At 33.6% G+C, this 18,593-nt stretch overlaps 1 protein-coding gene across 1 annotated transcript in view; it reads right to left on the bottom strand.

Moving 5' to 3' along the window:
* The window catches only part of si:ch73-335l21.1 (insulin receptor substrate 1-B), a 55,178-nt gene that overhangs the window by 894 nt on the left and 35,691 nt on the right, over window positions 1–18,593 (bottom strand). The window lies entirely within an intron of this gene.

Below are 18,593 nucleotides of genomic sequence, written 5' to 3'. Positions count from 1 at the left end.
CTGGAGTGAGATTTATAGTGAAAAATGAGGTACTTGTACAATATGTACAAGAATCACTGGAGGAAATAAGTACATTTCAAACAGTATGAGATCAATAATAATTGAAGTTTTGTTACAAGGCTCTGGGATCCACGGATAGAGTTCTTGTAGTTCTTAAAAGATAGGCGTTATTATGAGTTAAAATAAATTTAAAATCCCTCTTGATGTTTTCGTTTTTGTACAATTTGTAAAAATTAGTTTAACCAATAGGTCGCTAATGTTGTTGAAGTCGCAGGGCGGTGACGTCACTGGGTTACGCTACCGGGCTTCTAGAGTACAGTGGTATTAAAAAGTATCTGAACTTTTTGGAATTCCTCACATTTCTGCATAAAATCACCATCAAATGTGATCTCTGTCAAAATCACACAGGTAAAAAAACAGTGTCTGGTTTAAATAAAACCACCCAAAACATTTATTGGTTTTCATATTTTAATAAGGAGAGTATGCAAACAATGACAGAAGGGGGAAAATATCTAAGTGAACCATCACATTTATCATTTTGTACCCCCCCCCCCACCCCCCACCCCTTTGGCAGTAATAACTTCAACCAGACACTTCCTGTAGGTGCAGATCAGTCTGGCGCATCGATCTGGACTAATCTTGGCCCATTCTTCTCGACAAAACATCTGTATTTCAGTCAGATTCCTGGGATGTAGAGCTGAAACGAATACTCGAGTAACTCGAGTTTAAAAACTGAGCCGAGTAATTTTATTCACCTCGAGTAATCGTTTATTTTGACAGCTCTAAGCATCACGTTTTGCTCGGACTACTTTTAATGCGGGACAACGTGCTGATGTAACGTGCGTAGAGAGAAAAAAAAAAAAAAAAAACTTACTGCAACCGACAGCCGCTACAAACGACGCCGACGTTGCTAAATAGTAGCCCGCACGATGCTACGTTGGTAGGTAGCGTCTGCTGAGTCTCATAGAGATCACGTGTATGTTGAACTAGATGCGAAAGGACAGACTCGTCTAGGCAGCGTTAGTAAACAGCCGCCATCTTAAAGCAGTAGAGCGCTAAGCGCTAATAAAGAGCGCTAAGCGCTAATAAATAAAGATTAACGTTACTGTCACTAACTCAAGCAACGTTAGCCCTGCGGAGGGCTAGGTTTCTATTAATTATGACCACTGTCGATGCGTGGCTAACGTGTCTTACATACAGGGTTTAACATAAAATAGCGTTGTGGAGTGATGAGGGTGTAAAATAAAAACTCAATCATGCTAACTATCAATTTTAGCTCAGTAGGCATTGCTGAATAAAACACTAAGTAGCACTGGTCCCTAATGTGCTCCAATACAGCCTGTTTCATACATTTATTTTGAACACTGCAAAAACTCAAAATCCTATCAGGATTTACAGTTTAGACTAACTTAAAACTTAACTAGAACTTAAAAATGGCTTGACACAAATAGAAATCCAATTGAAACACGTGGGGAAAAAATCCTAATTTTTAAGTTATGTGTGTTATCAAGCGTAACGGCATTTTTAGGTATATATATATATATATATATATATATTTTTTTTTTTTTTTAATAAGATCTAAAGGTTTTTGAGTGAAAGCAGTGAATTAGTCTTTTTTTTTTATTCTAGTTACATCTGAGATACAATTGTTGGCTGTTTTCAACAATATACATCAAAAATAAAGACATTGATTGACTGAAAACGGTTCAAGATTAGATGAAATGTCTTGTTTTCTCATGTATATTTATAATTGCTCTTCACCTAAAAATATATTTGTGTTATCCGATTACTCGATTAATCGATAGAATTTTCAGTCGATTACTCGATGACTAAAATATTCGATAGCTGTAGCCCTACTGGGATGTCTGGCATAAATCGCTGTCTTTAGGTCATGCCACAGCATCTCAATGGGTTCAAGTCTGGTCTTTGACTTGGCCACTCCAGAACGTGTATTTTGTACTTCGAAAACCATTCTGAAGTTGATTTACTTCTGTGTTTTGGATCAGGTTTCCATACAAAACATCCTGATAAACTTTTGAATTCATTCTTCTAAGTTGTCCAGGCCCTGAGGTAGCAAAACAGCCCCAAATCATCAGGATCCCTCTACCATGCTTAACGGTGGGGATGAGGTGAGCTCTTCAATTTTTCCTCCACACATGACGTTGTGTGTTACTGCCAAACAATTCAACTTTGGTTTCATCAGTCCACAAAATATTTTGCCACAACTTCTGGGAAGTGTCCAAGTACCTTTTTGCAAACAATAAACGAGCAACAATGTTTTTTTTTTGTTTGTTTTTGTTTTTTTACCTCTCTGAGCATTCTGCACTGAACTCTTGGCATCATCTTTGGTGGACAGCCAGTCCTTGGGAGAGAAGCAACAGTGCCAAAATTTCTCCATTTGTAGACTTCTCTGACTGTCGATTGATGATCATCCAGACTTTTAAAGATGGTTTTGTATCCTTTCCCAGCTTTATACAAATCATCAAATCCTAATCGCAGATCTTCAGACTTGATCAAGCCATGATGCAAATCAGACAATGCTTCAATCAAGACAACTCTTGCCTTTATAGTGGGCAGGCCAGCTTTAAACCACTCATCAGTGATTGGGTACACACCTGACTTAAATTGTTTGGTAAAAATTGGTTTCACTTGCTCTTTACGTCTCCTTAGGCAGAGGGTTCACTTACTTATTTTTCCCCCGACTGTCATTGTTTGCATACTATCCTCATTAAAATATGAGAACCTATAAATGTTTGGGTGGTTTTAGTTAAAGCAGACACTGTTTTTAACATATGTGTGATTTTGACAAAGATCAGATCACATTTGATGGTGATTTTATGCAGAAATGTGAGAAATTCCAAAAGGTTCAGATACTTTTTCATACCATTGTATGACTCTAGCGACAAAAGCACGTCATCTGTTCAACTCTTTCAATTTGAACCCAAGAGGAACATTAATGAACATGACAGCACTTTCGATATTTCACAGTAGGACCAGCAAAAGCAAAATGAACAGTAAAGATGAGATGAGACGAGAAAATAAAAACGGTGTTCTGCAAAAATGTGCAAAACACTACCGCTTTTGTCCACCGGTGTCGCTAAAATTGACCAAAACCAAAAAGTTACATAGTGTTGCTTTAACTTGAAGTTTTGTTACGTTTTGTTCTATTTTGGTTCTAATTAAGGTTTATTTTGTTAAATTTCAAGTTTTTTTCAGTTTTGTTGTAGGTTTTGTTCAGTTTTTTTGTTACATTTGAGTTCTATTGAGTTTTAAGTTCAAGTTTTGTTTTATTTTCCTTCAAATTATTTTTTGTTTTATTTTATGTTGCTTTAGATTATGTTTAGTTTTGTTCAGTTTTTGTTTTAAGTTCTATTAAAGTTTAAGTTGATTTTTTTTGTTAAGTTTTGTTTTAAGTTTTGTTCAGTTTTTTGTTAATAGAACTTAAGTTTTAAGTTGTTTTTGTTAAGTTTTGTTTGATTTTATTTAGCTTAAAATTATGTTTGGTTTTATTTGACTTTGCTTTAGATCAGGGGTCCCCAAACTACGGCCCGCGGGCCGGATACGGCCCGCAGCCACATTTGGTCCGGCCCCCTGAACAAACAAAAAAAAAAAAATTGTAAAAAAAAAAAAAAAAATTTTTTTTTTTTCCTTTTTTTTTTTTTCAATAGAGTTATTTATGTCCTGGCTTTTTTCTGTGAAGAACTGAGCAATGGTTATTTGGTTATTATCTATTTAATTAATACAGTATTATTATATTATATTATATTACATGATATTATATTATATTATATTATATTACATTCAGGGGTGCACATAAGTGGTCCGCACATGCGTACTGGACGTAGACAAACGCGCTGGCCCTCAACGGCTTCCATACGCTTTTGCGTACCGATGGCTGACCACTCTATTTGCGGCGGACACGAGAAAATAACTTCTCAAAATGTCGATGAGGCAGGCCACACTGAGTAATTACTTCCGTGTTCCCCCACCCCCGTCAAAAGACAGACAGACGACAGAGACGTCACCAGAGCTACCGAAAAAAAGGACTTTTGCTGAAAAGTGGCTACAGGAGGTACCATGGCTAGAAGCGAATGATGCTCGCACGGAAATGCGGTACAAAATGTGCCGTGAGAATCCCAATGTCGCCGATTAGAGCAACGCATTTTATGTAGGGTCAAAGAATTTCAGCCATCCAAACTTTGAAAAGCACGAAAAAAACAGAGAGCATGTGGCAATTAAGCAAACTATCGATGTCAAACAGGACCCCACTCGCCCTATGGACATGTGGCGGAATAGGGCGGAATAAAGGTAATGAACAGCGACATGCACTGACAAACGTGTTTTTGCTCGCATTTTACAAAGCTAAACATGCACGTTCAATGAGGTCTTATGAGGAGGACATCCCACTTTTAAAAAGGCTTGGAGTTAATGTGGGAGCCGCATAATGCCCTTTATTTTGAATTGGTGCTTTTATGTTTATTTCTTTACATTTCACTTCAAAGTAATGGCAATTTTGTTGTGCCAGTTGATGTTAATCAAGCATTAACTGTTAATATAATTAATCAAAGTTAATTGGCTCTAAGTAAAGCTTGTCATAAATTTATCGCATCAGGTCGGCTCTCAAACTCAATGAGGACCAAGTCACATCTCCAGGTCCTCCTCTGAGAACCTGGGCAAAAAAATTATGTGCACCCCTGATTATATTATATTATATTATATTATATTAAGGGCTGTCAAAGTTATCGTGTTAACGGGCGGTAATTAATTTTTTTCATTAATCACGTTAAAATATTTGACGCAATTAACGCATATGCCCCGCTCAAACAGATTAAAATGACAGCAGTGTCATGTCCACTTGTTACTTGTGTTTTTTGTCTCCCTCTGCTGGCGCTTGGGTGCGACTGATTTTATGCACCATGAGCATTGTGTAATTCTTGACATCAACAATGGTGAGCTACTAGTTAATTTTTTTGATTGAAAATTTTACCAATTTTATTAAAACGAAAACATTAAGAGGGGTTTTAACATAAAATTTCTATAATTTGTACTAAAATCTATCTTTTAAGAACTACAAGTCTTTCTATCCAGGGATTGCTTTGACAGAATATTAATGTTAATGCCATCTTGTTGATTTATTGTTATAATAAACAAATACAGTACTTATGTACAGTATGTTGAATGTATATATCCGTCTTGTCTTATCTTTCCATTCCAACAATAATTTACAGAAAAATAAGGCATATTTTAGAGATGTTTGAATTGCGATTAATTACGATTAATTTTTAAGCTGTGATTAACTCGCTTAAAAATTTTAATCGTTTGACAGCCCTAATTATATTATATTATATTATATTATATTATATTATATTATACTATATTATATTATATCATTTTTATTTTATTTACTTTGGTTCCGTGAAGAATCCAGAAAGGGTTATTGATTGTGGCTTTCTGAAAAACAATACATTTTTACATTTAGGCACTCCTGCAATCGTCACACTTTTTCTGTTACAAACTGACCCCGGCCCCTCATCAGAGAAGAGAAGGGTTATGTGGCCCTCACAGGAAAAAGTTTGGGGACCCCTGCTTTAGATTGTTAATTTTTGTGCAGTTTTTGTTTAAGTTCTATTAAGTTTTTAGTTGGGGTTTTTTGTTAAGTTTTAAGATTTTTCCAGTTTTTTGTTAATAGACCTTAAGTTTTAAGTTGAAGTTTTGTTTGATTTTATTTTGTTTCAAATTATGTTTGGTTTTATTTTACTTTGCTTTAGATTGTTTATTTTTGTTCAGTTTTTGTTTAAGTTGTATTGAGTTTTAATTTTTTGTTTTGTTTAGTTTTTTTAAGATTTTTTCAGTTTTTTGTTAATAGACCTTAAGTTTTAAGTTGAAATTTTGTTTGATTTTATTTTGCTTCAAATTATGTTTGGTTTTATTTTGTTTTGCTTTAGATTGCTTAGTTTTGTTCAGTTTTTGTTTAAGTTCTATTAAGTTTTAAGTTGGGGTTTTTTTGTTAAGTTTTAAGATTTTTTCAGTTTTTTGTTAATAGACCTTAAGTTTTAAGTTGAAGTTTTGTGTGATTTTATTTTTGGTTCAAATTATGTTTGGTTTTATTTTACTTTGCTTTTGATTGTTTATTTTTGTGCAGTGTTTGTTTAAGTTGTATTAAGTTTTAATTTGTTTTTTAAAGATTTTTTCAGTTTTTTGTTAATAGACCTTAAGTTTTAAGTTGAAGTTTTGTTTGATTTTATTTTGCTTCAAATTATGTTTTTGGTTTTATTTTGTTTTGCTTTCCATTGCTTAGTTTTGTTCAGTTTTTGTTTAAGTTCTATTAAGTTTTTAAGTTGTTTTATTTATGTTAAGTTTTAAGATTTTTTCAGTTTTTTGTTAATAGACCTTAAGTTTTAAGTTGAAGTTTTGTTTGATTTTATTTTGCTTAAAATTATGTTTTCGGTTTTATTTTGTTTTGCTTTCGATTGTTTAGTTTTGTTGAGTTTTTGTTTAAGTTCTATTAAGTTTTAAGTTTTTTTTTTTTTTTTTAAGTTTTAAGATTTTTTCAGTTTTTTGTTAATAGACCTTAAGTTTTAAGTTGAAGTTTTGTTTGATTTTATTTAGCTTCAAATTATGTTTGGTTTTATTTTGTTTTGCTTTAGATTGCTTAGTTTTGTTTAAGTTCTATTAAGTTTTAAGGTTGTTTTTTGTTAAGTTTTAAGTTTTGTTCAGTTTTTTGTTAATAGAACTTAAGTTTTAAGTTGGTTTTAAGTTTTGATTTTGTTTTGCTTAAAATTCTGTTTGATTTTATTTTGCTTTAGATTGTTTTTTTTTTTTTTGTTCAGTTTTTGTTTAAGTTCTCTTAAGTTTTAAGTTGTTTTTTTTTGTTTTTTGTTTTTTTTTTTGTTAAGTTTTAAGATTTTTTCAGTTTTTTGTTAATAGACCTTAAGTTTTAAGTTGAAGTTTTGTTTGATTTTTTTTTTTTTTTTTTTTTTTTTTTTGCTTCAAACTATGTTTTAGGTTTTATTTTGTTTTGCTTTCGATTGTTTAGTTTTTGTTCAAGTTCTATTAAGTTGGTTGTTGTTTTTTTTTTGTTAAGTTTTAAGTTTTGTTCAGTTTTTTGTTAATAGAACTTAAGTTTTAAGTTGGTTTTAAGTTTTGATCTTATTTTGCTTAAAATTATGTTTGATTTTTATTTACTTTGCTTTTGATTGTTTGTTTTTTTTTTTTTGTTAAGTTTTAAGATTTTTTCAGTTTTTTGTTAATAGACCTTAAGTTTTAAGTTGAAGTTTTGTTTGATTTTCTTTGCTTCAAATTATGTTTTAGGTTTTATTTTGTTTTGCTTTCGATTGTTTAGTTTTTGTTTAAGTTCTATTAAGTTTTAAGTTTTTTTTTTAATTAAGTTTTGTTTTAAGTTTTGTTCAGTTTTTTGTTAATAGAACTTAAATTTTAAGTTGAAGTTTTGTTAAGTTTGATTTTATTTTGCTTCAAATTATGTTTGGTTTTGTTAAGTTTTGTTACGGGATTAAAGTTTTGTTGAGATAAAATAATAAAAAAAATAAATAAATAAAAAGTTAAAAATGAAGACGAAAAAATAAGTGTTTGATAAAATTGAAAAATATGTTATGTATAGTATGTTCATTTGCCCTCTCCTAGTCCCGCCAGTGCGCGAAATTGCGTATCATAATCACAGAATATGTGTTGTGGTAGTTACCAAACCAAAACGGCGATTTACAATGAAAGAACAAATAAAACAGTATTAAATACACAACAGAATATCTCAGCTGAAGAACACGCTGACCCCAAACTCCATAAGAGCCACGGTAAACACAGTGAGCAAACAAACCTGGACGGAAAAAAAAAAATGTGATAAAGGAAAACGCCAAGGCACCTGACGCTTGTTTGTTTTAACAATCAGGTCATCGCTCAGGGTGTAGCAAAAAAAAAAAAAAAGACATCAGATAAAGCTCCCAGAAAATGATTGCAGTAACAAATGCTTTGGTAGTAATATCTTTATTTTGCTTGCTATGAAAAACACAAAAAGAGAATGGGAAAAAAAATTACATTTTCATTTTACACTAAACTCCAAAAATGGACCAGACAAAAGTATTGGCACCCTTTGAAAAACCATGCGATGCTTCTCTAATTTGTGTAATTAACAGCACCTGTTACTTACCTGTGGCACATAACAGGTGGTGGCAATAACTAAATCACACGTGCAGCCAGTTAAAATGGATTAAAGTTGAATCAACCTCTGTCCTCTTTCCTTGTGTGTACCACATTGAGCATGGAGAAAACAAAGAAGACCAAAGACCTGTCAGAGGACTTGAGAAGCAAAATTCTGAGGAAGCATGGGCAATCTCAAGGCTACAAGTCTATCTCCAAAGACCTGAATGTCCCTGTGTCTACCGTGCGCCGTATCATCAATAAGTGAAAAGCCCATGGCACTGTGGCTAACCTCCCTAGATGTGGACGGAAAATTGACGAGATATTTTAACTAAAGATAGTGCGGCTGGTGGATAAAGAACCTCGACTAACATCCAAACAACTTCAAACTGTCCTGCAGTCCGAGGGGACAACAGTGTCAACGAGGGGTGTGCCAGTTTTGGCACCCCACGATTTGATTCGATTACAATTCAGGGTGCTACAATTCGATTATTGAACGATAATCACGGTTATCACAATTATCGATGCATCGTACTCGTACATGACTAATTCATGAAATAGCCAAACAAATTTATGTCAATTATTTATTCAAAATGTCTTACAGTAGTACAAAAACATTTATTTTAAAGGCAGTACTTATTTCTCTCAACAATACAATAAAATTAACACAGGTGGAATGAATGCCCATGCTTCCTCACAATTTTACTCCTCAAGTCCCCAGACAGTTCTTTGGTCTTCTTTCTTTTCTCCATGCTCAATGTGGTACACACAGAACAGAGGTTAAGTCAACTTTAATCCACTTTAACTGTCTGCAAGTGTGATTTAGTTATTACCACCACCTGTTACGTGCCACAGGTGAGTAACAGGTGCTGTTAATTACACAAATTAGATAAGCATCACATGATTTTTCAAAGGGTGCCAATACTTTTGTCCGGCCCATTTTTGGAGTTTTGTGTAAAATGATTTTTTTTCATTGTCTTTTGTGTTTTTTTAATTGCAAGCAAAATAAATGAGATATTACTACCAAAGCATTTGCAATTGCAATCATTTTCTGGGAGAAATTGAGCATTATCGGACAGAACTGCAGGGGTGCCAATACTTTTGGCCAGCAGTGTATGCTACTTGATTGCGAATCCTGGCACCGATAATCTCTCTACCTAAGTGTGTCTACCGTAATTTTAGGACTATAAACTGCTACTTTTTTCCATCATTTTGAATCCTGCGGCTTATCGTCCAGTGGGGCATATTTATTAATAGGCAACACATGCCTCCTAGTATGCATTGCAGCGCTACAGATGTAAATAACAATCACAGTTCATGTTCTGTGCTAATTCTTCAGTTACTGTTCCACTTGTTTCATTAATTGCTTGTTATGGTATTTGGTAACACTTTAGTTGACAATAGCGTCATCAGACTGTCATAAGACAGTCATATTCATGACATGACACTATCATGGGCATTACTGAATGCTTATGACAGATGTCATTAAGTGTCATCCCGCAAATTATGTTACTAACTCCATTTATGTCCAGTTTGGGTCTTTTACATCATTCAAAAGTGAGATAACTTGCCGGATAACGCTAAATGACGTCTGTTATAAGCATTCATTATTGCTTATGACAATGTCAAGTAGGCCTGAACGATATATCGTTTAAACATCGCCATCGCGATGTGCGCATGCGCAATAGTCCCATCGCAAGGACGTGCGATAGTTTTTTTATTTCATTTTTTTTAATCTACAAACGTTTGTTTTGAGGAAGGAGAGGGAAGGAGAGCACACAGCTTCTCTTTCCCTCCAGCAAGTCATCGGCTCCTCCCCCTGCCCCCGCGGCAGTGGAGTGGAGGGAGGAGGGGCCGAACAGCAGAGCGGAGGGAGGAGGGGCCGTTCTCAAAGTGAAAGCAAGAAAGCAACACGTTGAAGAAAGGAAACGAGGCAAGACCGTCTCCAAAAGGAGTTTTGGAAGTATTTTGGCAAGAAAAAGACTATAAGGGACAAAAAAACAGCCCTGTCGACAGTGCCTCGCCATGGTTGCATCAACAAGAAGTAATCTGTCGAACATGTGGGACCATTTCAAACGCAGGTATCTATGCATTCCTGCTAAGACCTTCCCATCAGAGGCTTTTTAGTACAGGTGGGAACATTGTTACGTGCCAACGTTCTTGTCTCAAGCCTGCAATAGTGGATAAACTAGTAGTCTTGGCCAAAAACCTATGAGACCCAGTTAAGAATTGCTGAGCAAGGAAGGTGGACGATATGCAGACAAATACATAACACAGCTGGAGGAATGTGTTTTCTTCTTTTTATTCATGTGACCGCTATCAGGAAGGCAGGAAATTTGGTTCTGTTATTCATCAGTTATTTGCAGTTATTCAGGTCAATTATTTACAAGTTCAATTGAGTTTCTGTTTCTTTTATATTTAAATTTATTGTAAATCGTATTTTTCAAATAACTATATATAGTACTGCTGCACATAAAGTTTTGACACTTAATATTTTTGTTTAAATATTTTTACAACTTTGTTGCCGTTTTGCAGTTTTATATTGTAATATTTTGTGTAAACAGCTCAGGGGACTAATGCACTTGCACTTTTATTAGTCAGATTTAATATTTAAGTTCAAATATGTTGACAAATTTGTTGTTTTACTGAGGTTTTTATTTATTGTTATAGTTTGTGAACAACTCTTTTATTTGTCATATTTAATATTTTTGTTCAAATATGTTTACAACTTTGTTGTTATTTTACAGAAGTTTTTATTTATTGTTATATTTTGTCAAAAACTTAGGGGACGAATGCACCTGCTCTTTTATTTATCATTTAATGTATTTGCTGCTGTTGAAGTGTAAAATATTGTGTTCAATAAATTATCTATTTTGTGCAGACATGGCTTCCTGGATCCCTTCATAAAGCAATCTTTATCATTCACAAATGAAACGGTATTATATGAATACACTGTGGTCACGGTGTGTCAAGTAAAGTATTTCCAAACAGCTATTCAAGTCATCTAGTGAAAATTTCTTTAAAAAAGATTTTTTTAAAAATATATAATATCGCAATATAATATCGCAATATATTGCAAACCTCAAAAAATTTGCAACAATAGTTTTTTCCAATATCGTTCAGGCCTAATGTCAAGTCATAGTTATGATCGTCTGACAGTCTTATTACGCTATTTTCAAATAAAGTGTTACCAAATACCATAACAAGCAATTAATGAAACAAGTTGAACAGTAACTGAAGAAATAATTTGCACAGAACATGAATTTTGATTGTTATTTCGAAATGTTGCACAGCAATGCATGCTAGCAGGCATGTTGGACGACAACAGTGTTGGCAGCAGAGGCCACATGAAGCTTCTTGAAGCAATAAAGCTTTGCAGCCAATTGGTTCAAAGCTTCATGGTGGTCCATTTGGTCTTATGATGCTGATGTCAAATAACATGTTACTGGTTAATATCTTTTGAAGTAAATATCCCATAATACAGTGAGGACAGCTGCGGCTTATCGTCCAGCGGGGCTTATTTTTTAAAAGGCAACACATGCCTCCTAGTACGAACTGCAGCGCTACAGATGTAAATAACAATCAAAATTCATGTTCTCTGCTAATTAATTCTTCAGTTACTGTTCCACTTGTTTCATTAATTGCTTGTTATGGCATTTGGTAACACTTTATTTGACAGTAGCGTCATAAGACTGTCATAAGACGGTCATATTTATGACATGACACTATCATAGGCATTACTGAATGCTTATGACAGATGTCTCATCCCGCAAATTATGTTACTAACTCCATTTAAGTCCAGTTTGGATCTTTTACATCCATTCAAAAGTGAGATAACTTGCTGAATAACGCAAAATGCCATCTGTTATAAGCATTCATTAATGCTCATGACAATGTCATGTCATAGTTATGATTGTCTAATGACAGTCTTATGGTGCCACTGTCAAATAAAGAGTAACCAAATACCATCACTAGCAATTAATGAAACAACTAGAACAGTAACTGAAGAAATAATTGGCACAAAACATGAATTTTGATTGATTTTTACATCTGTAGCGCTGCAATGCATGCTAGGAGGCATGTTGGACGACAACAGTGTTGGCAGCAGAGTCTGACTGTCTCCCCCAAGGGAGCAGTGATGTCCAAATGAAGCTTCTTGAAGCAATAAAGCTTTGCAGCCAATTGGTTCAAAGCTTCATGGTGGTTCATTCTGTCTTATGACAGTCGTATGATGATATATATATATTTTTTTTAACTGTCTTTTGTGTTTTTTCATTGCAAGCAAAATAAATGAAGATATTACTATCAAAGCATTTGTGATTGCAATCATTTTCTGGGCGAAATTGAGCATTAATTCTGACAGAATTGCAGGGGTGCCAATACTTTTGGCCAGCAGTGTATGTGTGTGTCTGAGTGGAATGACTCACTCTAAAAGTAGGCGCCATGAGCCAAAACAACAAACGGGCAAGCATGGGTCCTTTCCCTACAATTTCCCAGCACTGCTCAAATCCTCTAATTGCGACTCTCCCTCTTCCTACTGATGCGAGGGCTATATTTAGCCCCCCCCCCCCCGACGGCCTAAAACACGACTCGATTCCCGCCTTTTGGCCACCCGCGCCAAAATGAAGAGACACGCACGTGTGCATGACACATAGACACAGACGCTATGTTTAGCCTTCTTCAATGGCAGACACGTTAAATTATACAGGGACGGACGACTCGCTAGCCAGAGGGAGGTTCAGTCACTGACTCGTGCTGTTTATTCGCTCTTCAAAAGAAAAAGAGCACTGAGATTTTGCCATTTTTTGACGTGACGCTGACTTACATATCAGTTTACCACTAAAAGCAAACCATCAAAATGAGTTATCGGCTTTTATTTTGGTGATAAGTGCATCGGATAGTGGATAAATGTTTTTTCTTTCTTTTTTTTTTTTTTCAAATATTTTGTTGGATTTTTTTTTCAATTTTTGCTATAATTTAGAAATCATCTATTAATGAATTATTTTTTGTTTGTTTTTTTCAAAAATAATGCATTAAAATACTAATATATAAAATATATATATTTCTCAAGTAACATATCATTATTTTTTTCCCTAAAATTAAAACATATAAATAGATAAACATCTTTAAAAAAAAAAGAGAACATTTCGAGTTTATTCTTTTTTAATAAATACAATATAATTATGAGAATTATTTTAAAAAATTAAGCTTAATAAGAGTCTAATTTGTTTGTATTTTTTTCCCATTTTTTTAAATGATTTTTTTGTTAGTTTTTAAAAAAAAAATTCTAGATACAAAAAAAATCATAAATTAATATAAAATGAAAAGAAATACATTTTTAAAAGATAATTTGATATAATCATTCAATTACAAAGACAAAATGTTACCCCAAAAAAAACTACTACTACTAATTACTTATTTTATTTTATAAAAATAAATTTAAAAAAAAGAATATTTATGGTTTTATTTTATTTTCAATAATTACAATAAAATTAAAAAAACAAAAAACAAAAAAAACTAAGAATATTTGTTTGTATTGTATTTTTTTTTCCATTTTTTTTTCTAAATACAGAAAAAAATCATAAATTAATATAAAATCTAAAGAAATATATTTTTAAAAGATAATTTGATATTAATCATTCAATTACAAAGACGGAATGTGACCCCAAAAAAAATCTTCCTGGAATTATAAAATAAAAATTACTTATTTTATTTAATAACAATAAATTAAAAAAAAAAAAAAAAAAAAAGAATATTTACGGTTTTATTTTATTTTCAATAATTACAATAAAATTAGAAAAAAAAAATATTTGTTTGTATTGTATTTTTTTTTCCATGTACTGTTTTGTTAATAATGATTTTTATTTTTTTTATTTTTTTCTACATACAAAAAAAAAAATCATAAATTAATATAAAATCTAAAGAAATACATTTTTAAAAGATAATTTGATATTAATCATTCAATTACAAACATGGAATGTTTAAAAAAAATCTTCCTGGAATTATGAAATAAAAATTACTTATTTTATTTTATAAAAATAAAAAATAAAAAAAAGAGAATATTTATGGTTTTATTTTCAATAATTACAATAAAATAAAATAAAGAATATTTTTTTGTTTGGGGAAAAAAAAAGATTCCCCCACCCCTTTTTTTTTTAATTAAAAAAATCCAGTATATAAATGAAAGATATTTTTTTGTTAATTTTTTTAATAACATTTTTTCTTAATAAATCAAATATGGAATATAACTAAATACATTTAAAGTAACAAATAATTCTATATAAACTCTTTCAATGACAAAGATGCACTTCTACAAAAAAAAAAAAAAAAAAAAAGAATAATTAGCTTTATTTTCAATAAATACAATACTTTTTTTTTTTTTTAAATATAAGATTTTTTTCCTTTGGGTTTTTTTTTTTTTTTTTTTTGCAAGATTGCGGCTCACCAAGCTGTTCTTAAGCAACACATGTTGAAATATGACTTGGGACATCCAGTCTAAAGGTTTTGAGAATGTAATAGATTTTATCTCTCTGTCCGCTTACCAAATAAGCAACAATTTCAGGAAATGTAATGACTTATGTCATATGTGCACGTGACTAGAGACGAATGCAGACAGAAAAGGGGAAGAACAAATAACAAGAGAAATACATTTTTACACCTCTATGCAACCTATAGTGGTGCTATTGTTAGCTCATTACATTGACACGTGGACACCATGATAAGCTATGGGATTCAGGTCTGGACTCATTACTTTAGAAGTTTCCTGTGCTTTCTCTCCAACCATTTTCTAGTGCTTTTTGAAGTGTGTTTTGCGTCATTGTCCTACTGGAAGACCCATGACCTCTGAGGGAGACCCAGGTTTCTCACGCTGGGCCCTACATTATGCTGCAAAAATTAGTTGGTAGTCTTCAGACTTCATAATGCCATGCACACGCACAAGCAGTCCAGTGCCAGAGGCAGCAAAGCAACTCCAAAACCAAGGGCGTAGATTTGCATATGTACAGTAGGGACATGACACTAGCAACTTTTCAGGATGCTAAAATTGTAACCACCAACTTTCAAGGAACCTTATTGGCATTATATCATGAGTTCAGTTATATAGGTAATTGAGATTGTCTTTCCATATGTTGTATGGATAGAATTGACCCGAGTATTATTAAGTGAATTACTTTCATTATGTTCAGGCTGACATTTACCCCTTTTCACTTGCTGAATGTGTCAGTCAATTTTTTTCCCCTCAAATACACGTTTGATAAGCTGATGACATGACACCCCCCCCAAACACACAAACACGCACTCACAGCCCAGATAGGAATACAACATGTCGACAACATGCCGCCTCCACATCTTTTATAAGGATTGATTAATGCTCATGACAGTGTTATGATTGTCTAATGACAGTCTTATGGCACCACTGTCAAATAAAGTGTTACCATATACCATAACTAGCATTTATGAAACAACTGGAACAGTAACTGAAGAAATAATTGGCAAAGAACAGGAATTTGATTTATTTACATTTGTCGCGCTGCAATGCATGCCAGGAGGCATGTTGTACGACAACAGTGTTGGCAGCAGAGGTTGACTGTCTCCCCCAAGGGAGCAGTGATGGCCAAATGAAGTGTCTTGAAGTAATAAAGCTTTGCAGCCAATTGGTTCAAAGCTTCATGGTGGTTCATTTGGTCTTATGATACCACTGTTAAATAACGTGTTACCAGTTAATATCTTTTGAGGTAAATATCCCTGCAGCTTATCGTCCAGTGGGGTTTATTTGTTAATAGGCAACACATGCCTCTTAGTATGCATTGCAGCACTACAGATGTAAATAACAATCAAAATTCTTGTTCTGTGCTAATTATTTTAGTTGTTTCATTAATTACTTGTTATGGTATTTGGTAACACTTTATTTGACAGTAGCGTCACAAGACTGTCATATGACGGTCGTATTTATGACATGACACTATCACGGTATTACTGAATGCTTATGACATATGTCATTAAGTGTCACCCGGCAAATTATGTTACTAACTCCATTTATGTCCAGTTTGGATCTTTTACATCCATTCATAACGCTAAATGAAATCTGTTATAAGCATTCATTAATGCTCATAACAGTGTCATGTCATAGTTATGATTGTCTAATGATAGTCTTATGGCACCACTGTCAAATAAAGTGTTACCATATACCATAACTAGCATTTATGAAACAACTGGAACATTAACTGAAGAAATAATTGGCACAGAACAAGAATTTTGATTTATTTACATTTGTAGCACTGCAATGCATGCCAGGAGGCATGTTGGACGACAACAGTGTTGGCAGCAGAGGTTGACTGTCTCCCCAAGGGAGCAGTGATAGCCAAATGAACCTTCTTGACGCAATAAAGCTTTGTAGCCAATTGGTTCAAAGCTTCATGGTGGTTCATTTGGTCTTATGATGCCGCTGTCAAATAACGTGTTACCGGTTAATATATTTTGAGGTAAATATCCCAAAATACAGTGAGGACAGCTGTGGGTTACTGTCCAGTGGGGCTTATTTGTTAATAGACAACACATGCCTCCTAGTATGCGTTGCAGCGATACAGATGTAAATAACAATCAAATTTCATGTTCTGTGCTAATTATTTCTTCAGTTACTGTTACACTTGTTTCATTAATTGCTTGTTATGGTATTTGGTAGCACTTTATTTGACAGAAGCGTCATAAGACTGTCATAAGACAAGCATATTTTTGACATGACACTATCATGGTATTACTGAATGCTTATGACATATGTCATTAAGTGTCACCCGGCAAATTATGTAACTAACTCCATTTATGTCCAATTTGGATCTTTTACATCCATTCAAAAGTGAGATAACTTGCCGCATAACGCTAAATGACATCTGTTATAAGCATTCATTAATGCTCATGACAGTGTCATGTTATAGTTATGATTGTCTAATGACAGTCTTATGGCGCCACTGTCAAATAAAGTGCTACCATATACCATAACTAGCAATTAATGAAACAACTGGAACAGTAACTGAGGAAATAATTGGCAAAGAACATGAATTTTGATTTATGTACATCTGTAGCGCTGCAAGCATGCTAGGAGGCATGTTGGGCGACAACAGTGTTGGCAGCAGATGTTGACTGTCCCCCCCCAAGAGAGCAGTGATGGCCAAATGAAGCTTCTTGAATCAAGAAAGCTTTGCAGCCAATTGTTTCAAAGCATCACGGTGGTTCATTTGGTCTTATGATACCACTGTCAAATAACGTGTTACCGGTTACCAGTCTTTTGAGGTAAATATCCCTGCAGCTTATCGTCCAGTGAGGCTTATTTGTTAATAGGCAACACATGCCTCCCAGTATGCATTGCAGCACTACAGATGTAAATAACAATCACAATTCTTGTTCTGTGCTAATTATTTATTCAGTTACTGTTCTAGTTGTTTCATTAATTGCTTGTTATGGTATTTGGTAACAGTAGCGTCATAAGACTGTCATAAGACGGTCATATTTATGACATGAAACTATCATGGGCATTACTGAAAACTTAAGTGTCACCCGGCAAATTATGTTACTCCATTTATGTCCAGTTTGAATCTTTTACATCCATTCAAAAGTGAGATAACTTTGTAGCCAATTGGTTCAAAGCTTCATGGTGGTTCATTTGGTCTTATGATACCACTGTCAAATAACGTGTTACCGGTTAATATCTTTTAAGGTAAATATCCCATAATACAGTGAGGACAGCTGCGGCTTAGCGTCTAGTGGGGCTTATTTGTTAATAGGCAACACATACCTCCTAGCATGCATTGCAGCGCTACAGATGTAAATAAGTCAAAATTCATGTTCTGTGCCAATTATTTATTCAGTTACTGTTCCACTTGTTTCATTAATTGCTTGTTATGGTATTTGGTAACACTTTATTTGACAGTAGCGTGATAAGACTCTCATATTTATGACATGAAACCATAATGGGCATTACTGAATGCTTATGACATGTCATCAAGTGTCATTGTGTTAATAACTCCATTTATGTCTAGTTTGGATCTTTTACATCCATTCAAAAGTGAGATAAATTGCTGGCTAACGCTAAATGACATCTGTTATAAGCATTGACAAATGCTCATGGCAGTGTCATGTCATAATTATGATTGTCTAATAACATTCTTATGGTGCCACTGTCAAATAAAGTGGTACCAAATACCATAACTAGCAATTAATGAAACAACTAGAATAGTAACTGAAGAAATATTTGGCACAGAACATGAATTCTGATGTATTTACATCTGTAGCGCTGAAATGCATGCTAGGAGGCATGTTGAACGGCAACAGTGTTGGCAGAGTGATAGTCTACACATAAAATCACACATTCTGAACATGATGGAAACTATTGCGCAGTTTCGCCTCGTCAGACGAAAACTGGCGTTAGTCTCGTGACGTTTTAGTCTCCC

This window comes from Corythoichthys intestinalis, chromosome 13, assembly GCF_030265065.1.
Source record: "Corythoichthys intestinalis isolate RoL2023-P3 chromosome 13, ASM3026506v1, whole genome shotgun sequence".
In the NCBI taxonomy this organism is placed as follows: domain Eukaryota; kingdom Metazoa; phylum Chordata; class Actinopteri; order Syngnathiformes; family Syngnathidae; genus Corythoichthys; species Corythoichthys intestinalis.
The sequence above is the reverse complement of the archived record's forward strand: the minus strand, read 5'-3'. Positions and strand labels throughout refer to the sequence as shown.